The sequence below is a fragment of the Papio anubis genome, chromosome 1 (genome assembly GCF_008728515.1).
Source record: "Papio anubis isolate 15944 chromosome 1, Panubis1.0, whole genome shotgun sequence".
Taxonomy (NCBI): domain Eukaryota; kingdom Metazoa; phylum Chordata; class Mammalia; order Primates; family Cercopithecidae; genus Papio; species Papio anubis.
In genome coordinates this window covers 198774211-198798373 of record NC_044976.1, presented here as the reverse complement: position 1 = coordinate 198798373, position 24163 = coordinate 198774211, and the positions used below count along the sequence as shown (strand labels likewise).

Here is a 24163-nt window from a genome sequence, read left to right as displayed (position 1 = left end):
GGTGGCTCATGCCTGTAATCCCAGCACTTTGGGAGGCCAAAGCGGGTGGATCACCTGAGGTCAGAAGTTCGAGACCAGCCTGGCCAACACAGTGAAACCCTGTCTCTACTAAAAATACAAAAAAATTAGCCGGGCATGGTGGCAGGTGCCTATATTCCCAGCTTCTCAGGAGGCTGAGGCAGGAGAATCACTTGTACCCGGGAGGCAGAGGTTGCCGTGAGCGGAGAGTGCACCACTGCACTCCAGCCTGGGCAAGAAGAGCGAAACCCCGTCTCTAAAATAAAATAAAATAAAATAAAATAATTAGCCGGGCGTGGTGGAATGTGCCTGTAGTTCCAGCTACTCAGGAAGCTGAGAAGTGGGAGGATCACTTGAGCCCAGGAGGTCAAGGCTGCAGTGAGCTGTGATGGTGCCACTGCACTCCAGCCGGGGCAACAGAATAAGACCCTGTCTCAAGAAACAAACTTATTGAGCATGTAGGCAAGGTGGGTCTTAGAGGTTCCCTTCTGGGCAGTCTTTCGTTCAGTCTCTCATGAATGATCGAGGCAACATTTCCCATCTGATTTGCTTTTGCAGACAAATTTATTTGTTTATTCTTTTTGGGGAGGTCATGCTAATCTTCTCCGTATCGTTGCAATTTTAGTATATGTGCTGCCGAAGTGAGCATTCCGAGACAGATTTCTTAAAAAAAATTTTCCACTAGCGATGTTGTCTGATGCTGAACTCTGAGGGTAAATCATTCCGTTTTACTTGCCTGATACTTTGATTTTTGCTGGGGAGTCACCCTTAGCCTATAATTACCCCTAGGCCTTGAGTGAAAATAATCGACCAATATTAAATTTCAGCCAGATGCAGTGACTCATGCCTATAATCCCAGCACTTTGGGAGGCCAAAGGGAGTGGATCACTTGAGCCCACGAGTTCAAGACCAGCCTGGGTAACATGGCGAAAGCCCACCTCTACAAAACACACAAAAATTAGCTGGGTGTGGTGCTGCCTGCCTGTGGTCCCAGCTACTCGGGAAACTGAGTGGGGAGGATCACCTGAGCCTGGGAGGTCGAGGCTCCTGTGAGTTGTGATCACACCCCTGCACTTGAGCCTGGGTGAGAGTGAGACCCTGTCTCAAAAAATATATATATTATATTATTATATATAAATTAATAATTAATATATTAAAATAATAATTAATACGTTAACATAATTAATAATATATATTATATATTATATATATAAATTTAATATATATATATTAAATCTCTCTGACCCAGAATCACAGAACCTTAAAGCTGGAATGGCCTACGAGAGCATTCAGCCCCTACCCTTCCTTATTCACATGCTGAGAGGCGCAGTGGCTTCCCGGGGCTCCCCTTGCTAGTGCTAGGGGCGTGTGGCCCCATCAAAACCCCTCTGCCTCCTGACACCAGGGGAAGGGTCAGCATTCAGGCCGAGGCCAGCAGGCCTCAGTCACGAGGCACCAGGCTGCGCTCAGGGAGGTTGCAACTGACGCTTGATTCTCCCTTAATCCCCCAGTGACCTGTCCCAGTTCCACAGGTACACATTTCTGAGCCCTGCTTGAGACAAAACTCCGCTTTGAACTTGTATCCTTTTGTTCTCTGAGCATCTCCTCCTCCTCCCTCCAGCCGCCCACTCCACTGTCTGCCCCACCGCACATGCCAACCTGTCATTGTACCCATCCCTGGGGGTGGGGAGGAATTCCATGCCCTCTGGCCAGGTCTAGGTGCCCCGAATAGCTGGATTGCATGTAGTCTGTTGCCCTAATAGTAAACAATCCAAAGTGATTAATAGTAATAATAAACCATCTGCTAATGATTGAGCCTGTGTCTGATGGGTTAAGATGGTCCCTCGATTGATGCCATTCTGACTCACATTCTAACTTTTTCAGGGTGGGCCAGAAGGGCTGGAGTTAGCCTGGCACTGGCATCCCTGAACAGGCTGTCACAGAGGGGCACTCCAGCCTGCCTGGGTGACAGAGTGAGACCCTCTTCTAAAAAAATTTTTAAAAAGCAAATGTATGACCTGTTCTTAGAAAAACAACAGTTTTATAGTTACCCATGCTCCCAGTTAAAATATAACTCTATATTTAGAGTAAAAATATAACTGTAATGTAATTCAAATAAAAATACTAACATTAATTCCTTTTCGGGGGGAAAAAAAACCCCACTCTGGTTTGAACCATCCTTTAATGCATGGGGCAGGGAGGGACCTGATAAATGTGGGGGGAGAGATGGTGTCTATTTTGATACAGAATGCGGTGGTGAAAGTGCTGCCTGATATGCTGGAAGCTCTTTTCCTCCACCTGCTGCTTGCTGTGTGTGTCAGCCCAGTGAGGGTGGTGTTTCCTGATGACTGGGCCTCAGGCCGCCTCATCAGAGTCCCCTAGGGCAGATGGGAACATGCAGATTCCAGGGCTCCCATCCAGTCAGCAACTAGGGCAGGACACCTGGACCCTGCAGATTATCTAAGTCCTGGATGATCCTCAAGTGGATGAATGTTGGTGAATGTTTGCTCCAGGGAACAGAAGTGTCCCATCCCCAGCAGAGCCTAGGTTGCTAAGGTCCGTGGGCTTGTGCTGCTGCTGTAGCCCCAGGTCTTGGCCCCTGACTCCTGGAACTGGGAGATGTGCTTCCCGGGATGGCTCTGACAATTAGCACTTCAGATCTTGGGATAAGGAAGGCCTCCAGGCAATGCTGCCTTAAGGAAAAAACAACTCAGAAGGGCCTGATGCGGGGGCAAGATGGGGAGGGCCCTTCATGAACATCGCTTACAGCTCCAGCATTCGTCAAAGAGCAGTTACTCATGCGGGACACAGGCGGCAAGGCGGTGGCCCCTGCAGAGCTGGCAGGCAGGACCCTGGATGCTAACCCAGGATGCAGCATTGATGTCCTCTGAGGTGGCGGGTGGCAAAGTCTCCCAACAAATCCACCTTCAACACTGCAAAGAAATGCGTTTTAGCATGGTAGGCTCTGCTCCTGCCTAGCCCCTGGCAGGGCATTGTCTTGTGACACCCCTACGCCCCTAGGTGTACACACACTGTATCCTGTGCTTGTAAAATGTGGGTGACATGTCATATACAGATCTAATCACAGGCCCCCCAGAGAATCATCGAGCAGATGGTGTGGTCCCCTTGACATTCACACCTGGTGGCTGCTGAAACCCTAGAAAGAGAGTGCAATTAGCAAACAAACCACCTTGGCTTCATATATTCGTTTCTCTTGCCAAGTGAGAAATTTCACCCTTCAAGAAAGATTTTTCTTCCATGAAGGTTGTGTTTTTCTGCCTGCTCAGTGTGAGACTTTACAGATGGCTCCTACTTTAATTTTAAAGTAGATGATAGTAACAACCCTAATATGACCGCTGCCGCCAACAGCTACTGAGATGCCCTGCATGGGTAGAAGGACTCACACTTTGCAAAGCACTCTTCTGTAACGCAAAATCTATAGAGACAGGGAGCAGCCAGTTCTGCCCCCTCCCCTCATTCCTTCTGCAAATTTGCATTGCGTGCCTACTATGTGCAAGTGGGCTTTGCAAAGAGAAGAAATCCAGCTCCCGGTGCCAAGCCAGACACAGCATGTTGGCAGGACAGAAGCAAGCAAACAGTGCACACCACTGTGATGAGGGCAAGGAGAGAGGTGCGTGTGGACAGAGGGAGACTTCCAGAAAGGGGCACTGCCTCCAGAGAGCCCTGGACATGGATCAGTAGCTTCACAGGGAAACATACTGAGGATAGAAGGTTTCTCACCCAGAGATCTGTGGATGTTCAACACAGCATTGCTGGAGCTTAGGCTAAGCGTGGGCTGGAGGAGATGGGGATGGAAAGGCAGGCAGAGGCCAGAGCGGGAAAGGTTTTTTGTATCCTGCCAAGGGGTTTGGCTTTCCCTCCGCAGGAGCTGCCTAAGACCTTAAGCAATGGGGCACCTTAAGTAAGGTTGCTGAGGAAGATGCTGGAGGAGGCGTGTGCAAGCCTCATGCACAGCTGACAGCCAGAAAGAAAGACCTGGCAGATGAATTCGTTCTGCACTTGATCCAGTAGAGGGAAGTTTGCAGACTTAAGTGTCCGTTACGGATCAGTTTGCCCACTACCCTTCAGGCTGTGTTTCAAGAAAGATATCAGTGTCCTGGATAGATCTATTGCATGAAGACATCCCTCATGCCTGAGACAGAGGTGGCAGGACTGACAGAACCAGCCACCAAATTCATCTTCAAACAATCAATGGGGAAAACACTTGCCACAATCTGAGAGACAGTTAATATATTCCTACCTGAAGAAAACATAAAATTAACCTTAAAAAGACCCAAATAGAAAAGCAAACAACGGACATATGTAAACAAATAAGAGCTTAAGGTAAATAATATATAGAAGCACTGGGAACATAAAACAAGAAATCTCTAAATCAATACACATGAAGAATATTTAACACTGGGAGTGACCGAGGTAATGATCATCTAAGCAGCTTAATCAGTCCTTTCACAAATCAGATTGACAGACTAAGAACCAAACACAGACCTCTGAGACGTGCCGGGGAGCTGCAGTGAGGTGGGCCCTCCCGCACACTGCTGGGGGTATGGAAATTGGAAATGTTTCTAGAAAGCAATTTGGAAAATGAAAGCCAAAAGCCATAAAAATGTCTTATTCTGTGTTCTTACTTTCAGAAATCTATCTGAAGGGAATAATAAAGGAAGCAGCAAAGATGTGAATCTGAAGACAATGAGCGTCGTGCTGTTTATGCTAATCCTGAACTGAGTAGGAAGTGATGGGTCATGTAAGGTTACAGCCTAGCATGACGGTTTATGGCCTGTGGTCTATGATGTACTGCTGTGTGGCCACTAGAGGCATATACTCAAAGGTTTTGAAGTGATATAGGAAAACGACTGTGACGCCATATTCTATAAAAAAGCAGCATATTACATCATAAAATCAGCATGCTCCCAATTTTATTTTTTAAAATGTGTATAAGCTGGGTGCAGTAGCTCATGCCTGTAACTCCAGCACTTTGGGAGGCTGAGAGCAGAGGATCTCTTGAGCCCAAGAGTTTCAGACCAACCTGGGCAACATAGCAAGACCACATCTCTACAAAAACCAAAAATTAAAAAATTAGCCAGGTGTGGTGGTACAGGCCTGTAATCCTAGTTAGAGGCTGAAGCAGGAGGATTACTTGAGCCCAAGGTTTCGAGGCTGCAGTGAGCTATGGACAGAGCAAGACCCCTGTGTATCTTAAAATACATAAATTAAAATTTAAAAATAAAAAATAGGTCGGGCACAGTGGCTCATGCCTCTAATCCCAGCACTTTGGGAAGCCAAGGAGGGCAGATCACCTGAGGTGAGGAGTTCAAAATCAGCCTGGCCAACATGGTGAAACCCCGTCTTTACTAAAGATACAAAAATTAGCCAACTGTGGTGGCGGGCACCTATAATCCCAGTTACTCAGGAGGCTGAGGCAGGAGAATTGCTTGAACCCAGGAGGCAGAGGTTGCAGTGAGCAGAGATCTCGCCGCTGCACTCCAGCCTGGGCGATAGAGTGAGGTTCTGTCTCAAAAATAAATAAATGAATAGATAGATAAATAAATAAATAAAAATAAAAATAAATAAAATGTGTATGAAATAAACTTAAATAAATACTAGAAGCACATGTCTCCACGTGGGGAGGTTATGAGTGTTTTCTTTTAAAGGAATGTTTCTATTTCTCTAAATTTTGCCAGTTTTCTTTTTTCTTTTTCCTTTTTTTTGAGATGGAGTTTCGCTCTTGTTGCCCAGGCTGGAGTGCAGTGGTGCGATCTCAGCTCACCGCAAACTCCGCCTCCCTGGTTCAAGCGATTCTTTTGCCTCAGTCTCTTAAGTAGCTGGGATTACAGGTATGTGCCACCACACCCAGCTAATTGTGCATTTTTAGTAGAGATGGGGTTCCTCCATGTTGGCCAGGCTGGTCTCAAACTCCTAACCTCAGGTGATCCACCCGCCGTGGCCTACCAAAGTGCTGGGATTACAGCCATGAGCCACCGCGCCCGGCCTTTGCCAGTTTTCTACAATAAATATGACCTCTCTAATAATTATTTTAAAAAACTTAACGTAAAATGCATGTTTACCACACTCAAATGGCCTTGGTGAGTCCCTGAAGGCACAGCAAGTTGGTGCCGCCTTCAGCTGCGGTTGGGCCAGATGGAGTGTCGTGGGCTCTTTGGTCGGCCAGGCGGGGAGAGGGTTCTGTTCGGGCTGCCTCATCTGCCCCTGCAGAGGGCCTGCGCAGAGGTGGCCACTCAGTGCTCCCCCATGGGTGAGGGAGAGACTGCCCTTCTCCCTGCAGGGGAGGCGGGGGCTTGGGTGCAATTATACTGCATGGGGCAGGTTCTCTGGGCCCTCTCGCTTCCTTTTCTGTACCCGTCCCTTACTCCCTGCACCCTCTCCTACCCCACAGGCTGGCTTCCAGGGCCTTCATGATGCCACCTGGCTGAGAAGCACCCTCCTGCGTGTGCACCTGTGCCACCTGTGCCCCAGTGAGCCGGTCTTAATTTCCAATCACAGAGAAAAGGGAGCGGATTATACTCGCTCTGGAGAAGACATAAATGATAAATTGACTGACTTTACTAAGCCAGGGATTCTTTGTATTTTAGAGTGTTTCCCAAAAAACACAAAGGTCATGGTCTTAGTCCCTATAGGTGACTATAACAAAATACCACAGACTAGGTTGTTTATAAACAACAGAAATGGATTGTTGACAGTTCTGGAAGCTGGGAAGTCCAAGGTCAAGGTACCAGCAGATCTGGTGTCTGGTGAGCGCTTCTCTGCTTTACAGATGGCGCCTCCTTGTTGAGTTCCCACACAGCAGAAAGGGTGGACAGGCTCCCCTGGGCCTCCTCATAAGGGCACTGATCCCATTCATGAGGGCAGAGCCTATTCATGAGGGCAGAGCCTACTTCCCAAAAACCCTGGCTCTCAATCCACCACATTGCGGATTCGATTTCAACAGATGAATTTTGCGGGGACACAAATGTTCAGACCAGAGAATCATCTTTATGGAAGTATTTTAGGCCATGGGACGGGCCGATGAGAGCTATTTTGGAGCTCGGGCTGTGGGACAGTAGCTCATCACTCACCGCAGAGGACTGGAGGGAGGTTTCTCCTTACCTTTCTGCCCTGCAGCAGAAGCAGGGAGGCTGATGTCAGAGTGGACTCCTTACCTTTCTGAAGGGGTTAGGGAGTAGCTCTGAAAGCCTGATCCAGCAGGATAGTTTGAATGTTTGACCCTCCAAATCTCATGTTGAAATCTGATTTCCAGTGTTTGAGATGGGCCTGGTGGGAGGTGCTTTGGTCATGGGAGCGGATCCATCAGGAGTGGCTTCTGCCTTTCTCACAGTAATGAGGAAGTCCTCATTCTTAGTAAAAGAGCCTGGCACCTCCTCTTTCTCTCTCTCTCTCTCTCTCTCTCTTTCTTTTTTTTTGAGACAGAGTCTCACTCTGTCACACAGACTGGAGTGCAGTGGCACGATCTCAGCTCACTGCAACCTCCGCCTTCCAGGTTCAAGCTATTCTCCTGCCTCAGCCTCCCAAGTAGCTGGGATTACATGGGTGCGCCACCACACCCAGCTAATTTTTGTATTTTTAGTAGAGATGGCATTTCACCATGTTGATCAGGCTGGTCTCGAACTCCTGACCACAAGTGATGTGCTCGCCTCAGCCTCCCAAAGTGCTGGGATTACAGTCGTGAGCCACCGTGCCTGGCCTTTCTCTATCTTTTCCTTTCTCTCTTGATGTGTTATCTCTGCACATGCTGGCTCTCCTTCCCCTTCTACCATGAGTGGAGGCTCCCTGAAGCCCTCACCAGAAGCAGATAAATTGACTGACTTTACTAAGCCAGGGATTCCTTGCTTAGTGCCATGCTTCTTGTACAGCTTGCAGAGCCGTGAGCCAAATAAGCTTCTTTTCTTTATAAACTACCCAGCATCAGGCATTCCTTTACATCAGCAGCACAAACAGGCTAAGATACCCAGTGACCCTGGGATGCTGCTGTTGGGATTAGCCCTGGACCGCCCTGAGAAGTTGACTCTTATAGGGTGCCATTGGGTTTACATTAACAGCCATGAGGTGTCTGCCGAGTGGCAGCATTGTCACAGGCATTAGTAGTATCTATGGGCAGCTGTCTTTTCTGTTTTGCTCACTACCTGGAAGAATGTCCGCAGAGTGAACATACAGTGACAGTCATATCCAGCTTCCATAGGCTCACAGCACAGACAGTTTTGGAGGGCTTCTTCTTCTTCGTTTTTTTTGATATGGAGTCTTGCTCTGTCACTCAGGCTGGAGTGCAGTGGCACAATCTCAGCTCACCGCAACCTCTGCCTCCTGGGTTCAAGTGATTCTCCTGCCTCAGCCTCCTGAGTAGCTGGGATTACAGTCACGCGCCACCATGCCCGGCCAAGTTTTGTGTTTTTGTGGAGATAGGATTTCACCATGTTGGCCAGGCTGGTCTTGAACTCGAGACCTCAGATGATTCGCCCACCTTGGCCCTCCCAAAGTGTTGGGATTACAGGCGTGAGCCACCGCACCTGGTCTGGAGGGCTTCTTTAAGAAAAGGAGACTGGGCGCAGTGACTCATGCCTGTAATCCCAGCACTTTGGGAGGCCGAGGTGGGTGGATCACAAGATCAGGAGTTCGAGACCAGTGTGGCCAACATGATGAAAACCTGTCTCTACTAAAAAAATACAAAAATCACCCAGGCATGGTGGTGCGTGCCTGTAATCCCAGGTACTTGGGAGGCTGCGACAGGAGAATTGCTTGAACCCGGGAGGCGGAGGTTGCAGTGAGTGGAGATCTGGCCACTGCACTGCAGCCTGGGCGAAGGAGCAAGGCTTTGTCTCAAAAAAAAAAAAAAGGTTCAAAATAATTTATTTAGACTGAAAAATCATAACAATTGCAGATTTTAAAAAGCCTTGCAGGCCATGTTATCCTAAGATGTAGGACAATCACATATTTTTTGTGAATTAGCTCACTTGCCTGTCTCCGAAGTGCTTGTCTGCAGACTAGCTTCTGGCACCATTGATTTCCACTCTGTTGTGTCACCTTTGCTCACATGCCCAGTGCTGGGCTCAGTAGGGGACATTCAGGCCATGGCACAGCTCCTGTGCTGCACCGTGGCCTCAGGGTGCCCAGGGAGTCAGCGCAGTGGGCAGGAGGAGGTGCGGGAGCTGTACCCGAGATGGCTACATGTGGAAGTGACTATCACTTCCTGCTCATCATCAGACAGCCCGCCAGACCCAAGTTAAAGGATCTCCATCCCAACACCCCTCTAGCTAGATACTGAATCCCCTGTGGCTACCCCTTCCCATGTAGAGGGAAGTGTAATCCAGGGAAAGTTGTAGGGAACTTACTTTTGCAAACTTTACCAAAACCTGACCTTTTACATAAGCATTGAAAAGTTCCTCCCAGAGTCTTGATAGGTACCTGTGCAAATAAGGGTCCCTAAAACTGAAGCTTAATTAGCTTTACTATACAGTCACTTTGGTGAATATTTGCTGCAAATATTTGTTGAATTGAGTAAAAGACATGGGCCCAGGCTTTGAAAAGCTCACACCACAGTGCAGAGACCCAAACTTGCAGAACCCAGGACATCTTGTCCCAAGCTAGGTTCCTGAGTCTACCTGAGCACGGCCTGTGCAGCAGACCGCAGAGCCAGAGAAAGCCTGGGTTTGGCCTGACCGCTTAGAGAGTCAAACACTATTCACCCTTCTAGAGCCTTCTTTCATAGTGAGTCTTCATACTCAGATATCAGGACCCAAAGACTTGAAGCTGAGGGCTGCCGTGGAGAACAACAGGACCACTTGTCCTAGTTTCGCAAACAGTGTGTTTTTAAGCAGTTTTAAGGAGTAGACCACAGAGGGGGCCAGCAGTTTTGTTCAGAGGACTTGGTAAAGTGGCTTGTGTTTTTCCAGATGTTCCCTAAAGTGGCTGAATAAACCTACGCCTCAGTCCCTCATTTTGGTTGTCAGGTAATGTGTGTCATGTTTCAAACCACAGCCCTCGGTGTTCTATGAGCTGTGGATGGAAGCCGTCTGCCCGGGTTTAGGTGGAATACCACCAGGTAAGGATGTTTGTTCTCTGAATCACTTCTGCCGGGCACTCTCCAAGTAGATTCCATTCCTGTTTCTCGGAGAAGCTGGATCTAGTCCTCTGTCAGTGGTTGTAAGAAGATGTTGTTGAGCTCTCCACTGACGTGTTGTGAGAGGACTGGGCTGAATGCAATAGCAAATCAGAAAGCTTAGAAAGGGGCCAGACACAGTGGCTCATGCCTGTAATCCCAGCACTTTGGGAGGCCGAGGTGTGTGGATCACTTGAGGTCAGGTGTTCGAGACCAGCCTGGCCAACATGGCAAAACCCCATCTTTACTAAAAAAAAAAAAAAAAAAAAAATACAAAAATTAGCCAGGTGTGGTGGCACACACCTGTAATTCCAGCTACTTGGGAGACTGAGGCAGGACACTTGCTTGAACCCAGGAGGTGGAGGTTGCAGTGAGCCCAGACCACACCACTGCACTCCAGCCTGGGTGACAGAATGAGATTCCATATCCAGAAAAAAAAAAAGAAAGAAAGAAAGAAAAGAAAAAGAAAAAAGAAAGAAAGAAAGCTTAGAAAGGGTTTCCAGCTTCCCAAACAAATTAGGTCATCAGTGTCTTTAGGAACTAAGTCATATATTAACATTCTATTTCGCATCTCAATTCTTTACATCTTCCCCTCAAACTTAGTTCCCCAACCTCTAAGGAATTTTTCCATCATGTGCTGACTAAGCCATTATTGTCATAAAACCCAAAATCTGAATCCCAAAGAAATTAATCTGAAAATCCTTGATTCTGTAACGGGCTTGGTTTGCTACTTCCATTTCATGCAAACTGCCTGCCGAAAAAGAACTGTAAAATCTCTCTCCTTTCTTATGCAGCGAGTGCCCTTTTTCTGTGTGTGCAGGAAGCCTCCTAAGCTACTGCAGAGAAGTGGGGAGCTATTTATAAATGCAGCACACGATGGTGCTGGGCTCGGCAAGTGCATCACCCAGAACCGGACGTTTAGGGAGGAGGACATGGTATCATTTACCCTCTAATCTGCCCTGGCCTGCTGCCCAGGGAATGCCATCTGAGCCCTTGAGGGAGCCCCACGGGAAAGTTCAGTCCCTGAGGACCCCAGCTGGTTGGTTTGAAAATGTCTGCAGCTGTAACTTGCACTGGGCATGGAGAACTCACTGGCACTCAGTTTTCTGTGTCAGTTCATACCCCTAGAGAAGTTCTCATGAGTTACAACGGAGATTGGAGTTTCCCACAGCCCCAGCATCCTGCGCTGTCCTCTGAGGTAACAGCAGAGTGCAGGGCAGAGTGAGATGTTTTAACGGAGCCGCAGACTCCAGGCCCAGATGATCCAGAACTGGGCTTTCCTATGGTGCTCCGTGCTCCTGGATATAATTTGAAACTTTTTTTTTTTTTAATGATTTTTAATGCATCACAGGGAATGGTAGAAGTACCGAAAAGATTAGAATCAGGTAAGCATTTCTTCCTTTTTTGAGAAGGAAAATAGAGTAGATCGTAAGAAACTGTCGGGTTGCTTGACGTAGCTTCCTGAGCACTCCTGGGGTTGATTGCTGAGCATATGATTTATGAACATTAGGAAGAAATACAGATTGCCAGGAATCTGTGCTAGTTCAGAAGAGCAGGCCATGCCAAACTCACACTATTCCTTGTTTAGAGGATAGTCCTTGGTTCATACCTCAGAAGAATCCCATAGAAAGCATATTTTAACATTTTATCAAGCATTTGACATAAAATCCCATGTATAAAATAAAGAAATATGGTCTTGGTGGTAGCACAGTTGGACAGGTGAAAGGTCAATTGATTGAACATCTACATTAAAAAACCTGCACTGTCCCAATTACCCTGATTTGCTCATTACACATTGTACACATGTATCGAAATATCACATGTATCCCCAAAATATATACATCTAAGATATATCACTCTTAAAAATAAAAAATAAAATAAGAGGAAAAAACCCTTGAAGGTAAGAACATGGATCATGTTTAAGGATCTCTTGATGTGGTTGCATAAGAGATTTTAGTTTGGGGTAGGTTAAATTTTAATCACTAAATTCCCTTCCAACCATAGAACATCTATTCACAGTGTAAATTTAAAAGGAGAAAACCACCTTGGGACTTTCAAAAATACTGCGATGTGGTTAGAATCCTAGAGTTCTCAGATTTAAATATGTCTACCCCATATGTCATTTCCATGCTCCTTTTTGAAGATTTGCTGTATTTTTATTTCTCACTAAATTTGCATGGGGCTAAGTGTAATTATTTGTATGTAATAAATTATATAATACAAGAAAAAAACTGGATCAGTATTATCCTGGAGAATGAAGTAGTCTATTTTTGAATTTCAATGTTCAGAAATATTAAACTTGCTGCCAAATCTGTCAATAATAAAAAACTTATAGGGAAAGCTAGTATGTCAACAACACAATTCAACTTAGAAGCTTGACAGGCCTGGAATGATGGGCTCAGACCAACAAGTCAAATGAGAGCCCAGATAAATGTCAAGTTTGGATTTAGATTTTTAACCATGGGGGAAGCATCTTGGCAATTCATGTGAAAAAGAACTGGGGAGTCAAATATAAAGATTTTTTTTTTTTTTTTTTTTTTGAGACAGGGTTTCACTCTGTCACTCGGGCTGGAGTGCAGTGGTGCCATCACGGCTCACTGCAGCCTTGACCTCCTGGCTCAAGGGATCCTTCCACCTCAGGCTCCTGAGTAGCTGGGACTACAGGCGTGCACCACCATGCCTAGTAAACTTTTAAACTATTTTTGGTAGAGATGAGGTTTTGCCGTGTTGCCAAGGCTGGTCTCAAACTCCTGGGATCAAGTGATCTTCCTGCCTTCGCCTCTCGGAGTGCTGAGATTACAGGCATGAGCTACCACGCCAAGCCAGAAACATTTTAATGTTTAAAACATATGTATGTTTTTAGTTTTTTACTTTAAGAAAACCAACAAAATGCATATTATAAAAATCAGGAAAAAATAAAGAAGCAGCGGAGAAGAAAAATGCCCATATTCCCACCAAGGAGAAGCCATTTGTAAAGGAGCAAAGATGAGGCTGGGGAGGCGAGGAGTGAGCTTGGCCAGGGCTCAGGGGCACGGATTTGGCTTCTGAGGTTCCATTTCCTTATCGCTAAAGCGAAGGGATTGACTCGATGATCTGTTAGGACCCTTCTCATGTTAGGAATGAATGACTTACTGATAGGATATGGCTGTCTGCAACAGCTGAAAGGCTCTGAGGCTATCAAAGGAAGCAAATTGAGCAATGCTGTTCTGAATTTCAGAAGATGAAACCCCACAAGTGGGTGAGGTGATACTTAAATAAACCAAGAAAACTTTACTCTGTATTTCCAGAACTAGAGAGGGCTACTTGTGCTATGGTTTGAATATGGTTTGTTTGGCCTTGCCAAGGCTCAGGTTGAAATTTAATCCCAGTGTTGGAGGTGGGGCCTGGTGGGAGGTATTCATGATCAGGTTGGTGCATCTGACCTCACAGTAATGAGTGAACTTTCCCTCTACCCATTCCCATGAGAGTTTGCCTGAGAGCAAATTGTTAAAAAGAGCCTGGCACCTCCCTTCTCTCTCTCTTGCTTCCCTCCTCTCACCTTATGACCCCTGTTTCCCCTTACCTCTCACCACGAGTAGAAGCAGCCTGAAGCCCTCCCTAGAAGCAGATCCTGGCACCATGCTTATTGTACAGCATGCAGAACTGTGAGTCAAATAAACCTCTTTTCTTTATAAATTACCCAGTCTCAGGTCTTCCTTTATAACAACACAAACTGACTAAGACAAGTTGTCAAGTGTCAAGTACACTGATATGGGGTAAACCAATGATCACTTGTCACTTTCAGTTTGGTTAAGAGAAGATTTCTTTTTTAGACGGAGTTTTACTCTTGCTGTCCAGGCTGGAGTGCAATGGTGCGATCTTGGCTCACTGCAACCTCCAACTCCCAGGTTCAAGTGATTCTCCTGCCTCAGCCTCCCAAGTAGCTGGGATTACAGGCATGTGCCACCACGCCCAGCTAATTTTGTATTTTTAGTAGAAACGGGGTTTCACCATGTTGGTCAGGCTGGTCTCGAACTCCTGACCTCAGGTGATCCACCTGCCACGGCCTCCCAAAGTGCTGGGATTACAGGCGTGAGCCACCACATCCAGCTGGCTAAGAGATTTCTGAAATTCCTCTAAATTCCTGAATCTCAACCCCTATAAAAGCCTCATTTGGCAGGGCGTAGTGGCTCATGCCTGTAATCCCAGCACTTTTGAAGGCAGAAGCAGGTGGATTACCTGTGGTCAGGGGTTCGAGACCAGGCTGACCAATGTGGTGAAACCCTATCTCTACTAAAAACACAAAAATTAGCCAGGGTTGGTGGCGCATGCCTGTAATCCCAGCTACTTGAGAAGCTGAGGCAGGAGAGTTGCTAGAACCCGGGAGGCAGAGGTTGCAGTGAGATGAGATCATGCCATTGCACTGCAGCCTGGGCAACAAGTGCGAAACTCTGTCTTGGAAAAAAAAAAGAAAACCTCATTAATCCAGACACCATTTATTAAGAAATTGCATTTGTTGAGAAAGGAAATTCCTTCCAGGCAGTGACTTACGCCTGTAATCCCAATACTTTGAGAGGCCAAGTCAAGTGAATTGCTTGAGCCTAGGAGTTTGAAACCAGCCTGGGCAACATGGTGAAAATTTGTCTCTACAAAAAACACAAAAATTAGCCAGGTGGGTGGTGTGCACCATGGTTCCAGCTACTCTGGATGCTCAGGTGAGAGAATCAGCTGAACCCAGGGAGGCTGAGGCTGCAGTGAGCTGTGATTGTGCCACTGTACTCCACCTGGGTGAAAAGTGAGACCCTGTCTCATAAAAAAAAAAGGAGAGAAATTCTTACTCAATGCTAAAGGTGTTGAAATAATTCTTCCTCTGCATTTTCAAAACACTCCGAGAGGCAAAGGCAGGAAGATCACTTGAGCCCAGGAGTTTGAGACCAGCCTGGGCATCAGGGCAAAACCTCATCTCTACCAAAAATAGTTTAAAAGTTTACCAGGCATCCTGGCTACAACGGTGAAACCCCGTCTCTACTAAAAAAATACAAAAAACTAGCCGGGTGACGTGGCGGGCGCCTGTAGTCCCAGCTACTCGGGAGGCTGAGGCAGGAGAATGGCGTAAACCCGGAAGGCGGAGCTTGCAGTGAGCTGAGATCCGGCCACTGCACTCCAGCCTGGCAGCAGAGAGAGACTCCGTCTCAAAAAAAAAAAAAAAAAAGTTTACCAGGCATGGTGGTGCACGCTTGTAGTCCCAGCTACTCAGGAGCCCGAGGTGGAAGGATCCCTTGAGCCAGGAGGTCAAGGCTGCAGTGAGCCGTGAAACATAAAAACATAAAAAAGGAAAACATTATTAAATAGCAAGGCTTTTTCTTCTTTTGAGACAAGTCTCACTCTCATCCGGGCTGGAGTGCAGTGGTGTGATTATAGCTCACTGCAACCTCAAATTCTTGGGCTCAAGCCATCCTCCTCAGCCTCCTGAATAGTTGGGATGACAGGTGTGAACTGCCATGCCTGGCTAATTTTTTCTGTGCGTGTGTGTGTGTGTGTGTGCGGAGATGAGGGTCTCACTATGTTGCCCAGGCTGATCTCAAATTCCTGGCCTCAAGTGATTCTCCCACCTTGGCCTCCCAAACTGCTGGGATGACAGATAGGACCCACTGTGTGCCTGACAAGACTTTTTCAAAGAGAGCCCAATACATTGAAGGTCATTGCTATACCTTTTCATGTTCCTGGTCTAACTACAAATGTATACATATGAAAGGTTTTTTGTTTTCACAGCATGCCATTACATAATGATGTCTAACTATGAAAGCCTGGTTATGCTCATTAATTAGTCCTACAATTAGCTGTACCATTGCAAAAGCATGTAACCAACCTAAATACTCATCAATTGATGTGTGGATAAAGAAAATATGGTGTGTAGATACACCATGGAATACTACTCAGCCATAAAAAAGAATGAAACAATGTTTTTTGCAGCAATTTGGATGGAACTGAAAGCCACTGTTCTAAGTGAGGTAACTCGGGAATGGAAAATCAAATACCATATGTTCTTACTTATAAGTGGGAGGGGAGCTAAGCTATGGGTACACAAAAACATACAGGGTGGTATAATAGACTTTGGAGACTCAGAAGGGGGAGGGTGGGAGGGGAGTGAGGGATAAAAAACTACACATTGCGTACAGTGTACACTATTCGGGTGATGGGTGCACCAAAATCTCAGACTTCACTGCTATATGTTTCATCCATGTAACCCAAACCCACTGGTATCCCAAAAGCTATTGAAATAAAAAAAGTATGTATTAGTCCCTTATCGCATTGCTATAAAAACTACTCAAGACTGGGTAATTTATAGAGAAAGAGGGTTTAATTACTCACAGTTCCACAGGCTGTACAGGTAGCATGGCTGGGAATGCCTCAGGAAACTTACAATCATGATGGAAGGTGAAAGGGAAGCAAGGAAAGTCTTATGTGGCCAGAGAAGGAGGAAGAGAGAAAAGGGGGAGATGCTACACCCTTTTAAACAACCAGATCTCGTGAGAACTCTCTCACTATGATGAGAACAGCAAGGAGGAAGTACGCCCTCATCATCCAATCTCCTCACCTCCCACCAGGTCCCGCCTCCAACGTTGGGGATTACAATTCAACATGAGATTTGGACGGGGACACAAATCCAAACCATATCAATATATATAATAAAAAATAAAAAGGTGGATAATAAGGAGAAAAAATTAATTATCTGTACTCAGATGCATTTTAATTTGCATTATACATTGCACTGACGTCCAGGAAAATATAGCCCTTTAAATACTATAAATCAAAAATTTTCACAAATTTTCCTCTCCTACTGGCCTTCTTCCTGCTTTTTCCTTTCTGCTTTTAAGTTTTCAGTGATAAGGAATTCTCTGTAGATTTCAGTATCAGCCTTGATTTTAAGATGGTGATTTGCTTGGAAAATGCTGGTATTCCTGCAAGACTGGAAGTTAACAACTCTCGGATAAAGTTCAGGGAGGATAACTGCGTGGATGACAGCTCTTGAATCCTGCTCTCTCACAAATGTCACACACGTCACAGGCTGGTGGGAATCGGGAAGACACGGGGGTCCCGTCGCGAGCTGTCTGACCACTCTCCTTCCTCCTCTCCCAGCCAGCGGAGGCATTTCTTCTCTCAGGCCTTTCATTTACTGTCACCTGTGCCTGGGACTCATTTCCTTGCCATGTTTGCACAGCTTCAGTGTCTGCTCAAATGTCCCCTCTTCAGAGAAGTCTTCCCCTAGTTTACATGTCCTTCAATCCCAGAAATTATCCTACTTGCTTTTTCACTTGTTTGTTCTGTGACCTCCTGGAGGGCAGGTCTTGTTCATGCTATACCTTCTGTCCCTACACGGGTGCCAGAACCCAGGAGGGGCTTCATCAGTATCTGTTGAGCAGATGTCAGGTCCCTGCCTCAAAGACCTTGCAGTCTGGTAGGGAGAGGCGAACAACAAGGATTCCACAAGGTAATTCCTGAAATGCAAGTACGTGCCAAAAATCGTCTGGGAGAAGAAGTGCTCCGTGTTTCCTGAGAGTTGGTGCTGGTCAAGGTATTGAGGACTGAATTCCTGAGTTGAGTTTAAGGACAAGTCAGAGTCCGGCCACCTGACACCAGGACAAGGGGGTTGCAGGGGGAACAGCGCATCCGGACAGAATCCCAGAAGTGTGGTGGCCCATCCCACATTGGAAGGCCCAGATGGCTGCCCTTGGCAGAGACAGAGCTCAGTGAGTAAACCCATGGGCTCCCTTGCACTTTCTATTTTTTCAGTTGAGGTCATGTGACCAGATCTAAAAATGATGCGTGATACTTCCTGGCCAAGGATGTTAAGAGCTGGTGTGTCTCCTCCCTCCCTTCCTTCCCTTTCTCCTCCCTGGGACCACGGATGGCCATGTTGCGATGGCCGTGTGACAAGAAGGGGTCCTGGATCTCTGACTCACTGCCTGGCAGAGAGCCTGCTCTTTGTCTGGGTGAGTAATAAATCTGGAATTGGCTTCTGTAGATGCTGGCGGTGAATACACCCATCTGATACACTGACCGAGTACAGAATGCTCACAGGCATTGTCCTTATCCAGATGAGATGAACAAAAAGTAAAAATCTCATGTAGCTTTCTCTACTTTTCTAGAGAGTGAGCATTCTCACCTCAGTTTCATCTAAAACAACACTTTTTCTGTCTATCTTGCTTTGTCTTAGATCATTGGTGTTGCTTTAAAGAAATATCTGAGACTGGAGGATTTGTAAAGAAAAAAAGGATTATTTGGCTCATGGTTCTGCTGATCAGAAGCCTGGGCATCCGGTGAGGGCTCACACTGCTTCCACTCATGTGCAAGTCAAAGGTGAGCTGGCATGGGCGGAGATCACATAGCAATAGAAGCCAGAGAGCGAGCGAGAGGGGAGGTGCCCGTGTCTTTCTACCAATCAACTTTCACAGCAATTAATAGAGAGAGAACTCATTACTTCAAGGACAGTACCAAGCCATTCATGAGGGATCCATCCCCAGGACGCAGGCGCTTCCCATTCAGCCCCACCTCCAACTTTGGGGACCACATTCCAACATGAGAGTTGGAGAGAACAAACATCCAAACTATAGCATGCTTGTTTAAGCGTTATTGATCAGATTTTCTTTTTCTTTTTCTTTTTCTTTTTCTTTTTTTTTGAGACCGGGTCTTGCTCTGTTGCTCATGCCAGAGTGCAGGACATCATCTCATTTTACTGCAACCTCCACCTCCCGGGTTCAAGTCATTCTCCTGCTTCAGCCTCCCGAGTAGCTGGGACTACAGGCACACACCACCATGCCCTGCTAATTTTTGTATTTTTAGTAGAGATGGGGTTTCACCATGTTGTCCAGGCCAGTCTCGAACTTCTGACCTCATGATCTGCTGGCCTCAACCTCCCAAAGTGCTGGGATTACAGATGTGACCCACCGCGCCCGGCCAATCATATTTTCTTTAATAAAAGACTCATTTGCAGAACAAACAAACAAACAAACAAACAAAAAAACCACCAAGGCATAAAATAAATGAAATTAGCATCAATGGAGGCTGGTTAACCACCTGCCCACAGTGAAGCCTTCAGTGTGTGTTATCTGGCTTATTCCTCATAACACCTCTGTGATGTAGATATTGTCACTATCTGCATTTTTCAGGTTTGGAAACTAAGTCTTACAGAAGCGAATGGCTAGTCTGGGTGACACTGGGAGTGGGTAGGGAAAGCCAGGGTTTCAGCCCAGCTCTGTCTGACGGCAAAGCGCTTGCTCCTAACTCCTGAGTGACTCCACTGGTCTAATTCAGTCGTCCACTGAAGGCTCAAATCTTCAACAAGGATCTTTTACTTCCTACCTGGTAGAACAGCCAATCACAGCTCTGGTCTTTTTTAATTTGTAAGAAAGTTCTTCTTTACCCAAAGGGAAAATCTGCCTCCCAGGACTCTCGTAAATGCTTCTTGACTAGAGTCATTTATTTCTTCCTATACTGGGACTGCTACGTTATGTATGTATCTTTCCATTTTAAGAAAACAAAGGATTTGTCTAGGAAAAGGAAAGAGCTAATAAACTGTTTCCAGATATTATAGTTTTCCACTGCAGAGAGAGGAGTTATGCAGCAGCAATGATTATTATAAAATAGTGCATTTCAACATCCTAGCAAGGAATGCATATGGCGTTGGCCGATGGTTCTAGGATCCATAGCCCCGCCGATGCTATAGTCTTGTTGGTCTTTTAACATCCTGCACATCTAAATCACGTATTTGAAACACCTTTATTGTGAATCATGGACAGCAGTGTTCCCTTTGAATCATCCTAGGGGCTTAAATCAGGTGCACACTCTCAAAATACAATGTATATTCTTCCTGTATGAATGACTAATATGATGTCATTCATAACAAATTCTAGTCTCAGCTCTGATTCCCTTTCACTAGGACCTTATAAATGCATTCTTGACTGGGTGCAGTGGCTCACGCCTGTAATGCCAGCACTTTGGGAGGCCGAGGTGGGCAGATCACAAGGTCAGGAGATCGAGACCATCTTGGCTAACATGGTGAAACTCTGTCTGTACTAAAAACACAAAAAATTAGCCAGGCGTGGTGGTGGGCACCTGTAGTCCCAGCTACTCAGGAGGCTGAGGCAGGAGAATTGCTTGAACCCGGGAGGCGGAGGTTGCAGTGAGCCAAGATTGTGCCACTGCACTCCAGCCTGGGCGACAGAGTGAGATTCTGTCTCAAAATTAATTAATTAATTAATTAAAATGTGTTCTCAGCTCCAGACTTAGGGGATGTAGAGGAACCAATATCTCAGCAGCTTCTGAATTTCAGAAGGTCCACGAAAAAAGATTGGTTATATCCTACCTCTTCAATAGGGATTCTAACCTAACTTCGTCATATGATCAGAAGCCTCAGATACTGTTTTCTCAACCTCTGATTCCTACATCGACTGTGTGCTTTTGTTTAGTCTGTAGCAGTGTAAAGTTAGGGGGCATGGTTCACAAGACCACTCTCACTTCAAACATCGATTGCAAATTTGAGGCTTCCCAAGACCACTGTCAAGGTTTGATAATTCTCTAGAAGGACTCACAGAACTCACTGAAAGCTGAAATACCCATAGTTACAGTTTACAGGTTTTTTTGTTTTGCTTTATTTTTGTTTTTGTTATAATTTTTTTTCGACAGGGTTTTGCTCTATCACCCAGGGTGGAGTGCAGTGGTGCATTCATAGCTCACTACAGCCTCAGTCTCCCAGGCTCAAGTGATCTTCCTGCCTTAGCCTCCAACATGGCTGGGACTACAGGCACATATGACCACGCTCAGCTAATTTTTTTTTTTTTTAATTTTGATATTTAGCAGAGACAGGGTCTTGCTTTGTTGCTCAGACTGATCTCAAACTCCTAGGCTTAAGCGATCCTCCTGTCTTGGCCTCCCAAAGTGTTAAGATTAGAGGTGTGAGCCACTGCACCTAGCTGGTTATAGTTTACTACAGTGAAAGGATACAGATTAAAGTCAGTCAAGCCAGGCGCCGTGGCTCACAACTGTAATCCCAGCACTTTGGGAGGTGGGGAGATCACCTGAGGTCACAAGTTCAAGACCAGCCTGGCCAACATGGTGAAACCCCCATCTCTACTAAAAATGCAAAAAAATTAGCCAAGCATGGTGGCGGGCACCTGTAGTCCCAGCTACTCAGGAGACTGAGGCATGAGACTCACTTGAACCGGGTGGTGGAGGTTGCAGTGAGCCAAGATCACGCCACTGCACTCCAGCCTGGGCGACAGAGTGAGAACCCATCTCAAAAGTTTATGTCTTAAGTAATAAGAAAAAGAAGAAAAAACTTAACCCACAGCTAACGAGCAGAAGGAAAAATAAAAATCACAGCAGGGACAAATAAAAAGAGAAGAAAAACAACAGGCCTATAGCAACCCCCGTCCCCTCCACCTCCACTGGAACAGGCGCTGGTATCCACAGCTGAGAGACCCATAGACAGTTCACATCATAGGACTCTGTGCAGACAACTCCCAGTATCAGCCCGGAGCCGGGTAGACTCGATGGGTGGTTAGACCCAGAAAAGAGACAACAATCACTGCAGTTTGGCTTGCAGGAAGCTGCATCCATAAGAAAAGGGGGAGAGTACTACATCAAGGGAACACCCCATGGGACGAAAGAATCTGAACAACAGCCTTCAGCCCTGGACCTTCTCTCCGACAGAGACTACCCAAATGAGAAGGAACCAGAAAACCAACCCTGGTAATGTGACAAAACAAGGCTCTTCGGTACCCCCGCAAAATCACACTAATTCACCAGCAATGGATTCAACAAACCAAGAAAAATCCCTGATTTACCTGAAAAATAATTTAGGAGGTTAGTTATTAAGCTAATCAGGGAGGGAGCAGAGGAAGGCAAAGCCCGATGCAAGGAAATCCAAAATATGATACAAGAAGCGAAGGGAGAAATGTTCAGGGAAATAGATAGCTTAAAGAAAAAGCAATAAAAAAATCAGGAAACTTTGTACACACATTTAGAAATGTGAAATGCTCTGGAAAGTCTCAGCAATAGAATTGAACAAGTAGAAGAAAGAAATTCAGAGCTTGAAGACAAGGTCTTCGAATTAACCCAATCCAATAATGACAAAGAAAAAAGAATAAGAAAATATGAACAAAGCCTCCAAGAAGTCTGGGATTATGTTAAACAACCAAAACTAAGAATAATTAGTGTTCCTGAGGAAGAAGAGAATGTTAAAAACTTTGAAAACATATTTGGGGGAATAATCAAGGAAAACTTCCCCGGCCTCACTAGAGACCTAGACAGCCAAATACAAGAAGCACAAAGAACACCCAGGAGATTCATTGCAAAAAGATCTTCACCTAGCCACATTGTCATCAGGTTATCCAAAGTTAAGACAAAGGAAAGAATCTTAAGAGCTGTGAGACAGAAGCGCCAGGTAACCTATAAAGGAAAACTTATCAAATTTACAGCAGATTTCTCAGCAGAAACCCTTCAAGCTAGAAGGGATTGGGATCCTATCTTCAGCCTGCTCAAACAAAGCAATTATCAGCCAAGAATTTTTGTATCCAGTGAAATTAAGCATCATATATGAAGGAAAGATATAGTCTTTTTCAGACAAACAAATGCTAAGAGAATTCGCCACTACCAATCCACCACTAAAAGAACTGCTAAAAGGAATTCTAAATTTGGAAACAAATCCTGGAAACACATCAAAACAGAACCTCTTTAAAGCATAAATCACACAGGATCTGTAAAGCTAAATACAAGTTAAAATACAAGTTAAAAAGCAAAAACAAAAAACAAAAGCACACAGGCAACAAAGAGCATGATGAATGCATGTTGAATTTAATACTGACATTGACTGTAAATGTCCTAAAGGGCTCCATTTAAAAGATACAGAACTGCAGAATGGATAAGAACTCATCAACCAACTATCTGCTGCCTTCAGGAGACTCACCTAGCACATAAGGACTCATATAAACTTAAAGTAATGGGGTAGAAAAAGGCATTTCATGTAAATGGACACCAAAAGTGAGCAGGGGTAGCTATTCTTATATCAGACAAAACAAACCTTAAAGCAACAGCTGTTAAAAGAGACAAAGAGAGACATTATATAATGGTAAAAAACCTTGTCCAACAGGAAAATATCACAATCCTAAACATATATGCACCTGACACTAGAGCTTCAAAATTTATAAAACAATTGCTAACAGACCTAAGAAGTGAGATAGACTGCAACACAATATTAGTGGGGGACTTCAGTCCTCCACTGGCAGCACTAGACAGGTCATCAAGACAGAAGGTCAACAAAGAAACAATGGATTTAAACTATACGTTGGAACAAATGGACTTAACAGATACATACAGAACAACATTTCATCCAACAGTCGCAGAATACACATTCTACTCAACAGTGTGTGGAACTTTCTCTGAGATAGACCATATGGTAGGCCATAAAATGAGGCTAAATACATTTAAGAAAACTGAAATTATATCAAGCACTCTTTCAGATCACAATGGAATAAAACTGGAAATCAACTCCAAAAGGAACCTTCAAAACCATGCAAATACATGGAAATTAAAGAACCTGGTCCTGAATGAGCATTGGATCAAAAATGAAATCAAGATAGAAATTAAAAAATTCTTTGAACTGACCAATAATAATGACACAACCTATCAAAACCTGTGGGATATGGCAAACATGGTGCTAAGTGGAAAGTTCACAGCCCTAAATGCCTACATCAAAAAGACGGAATGAGCACAAACTGACGCTCCAAGGTCACACCTCAAGGAACTAGAGAAACAAGAACAAACCAAACCCAAACCCAGCAGAAGAAAGGAAATAACCTAGATCAGAGCAGAACTAAATGAAATTGAAACAAATAAGAAAAAAATATAAAAGACAAATGAAACAAAGCTGATTCTTTGAAAAGATAAATACAATTGATTGACTATTATATAATTGATTAACCAAGAAAAGAAGGGAGAAAATCCAAGTAACCTCACTAAGAAATGAAACAGGAGATATTA

At 45.2% G+C, this 24163-nt stretch overlaps 1 pseudogene; it reads right to left on the bottom strand.

Annotated features, from left to right (window-relative positions):
* Window positions 1-576: 576 nt before the first annotated feature.
* LOC116272084 lies at window positions 577-667 on the bottom strand (annotated as a pseudogene).
* Between the last annotated feature and the right edge of the window lie 23496 nt (window positions 668-24163).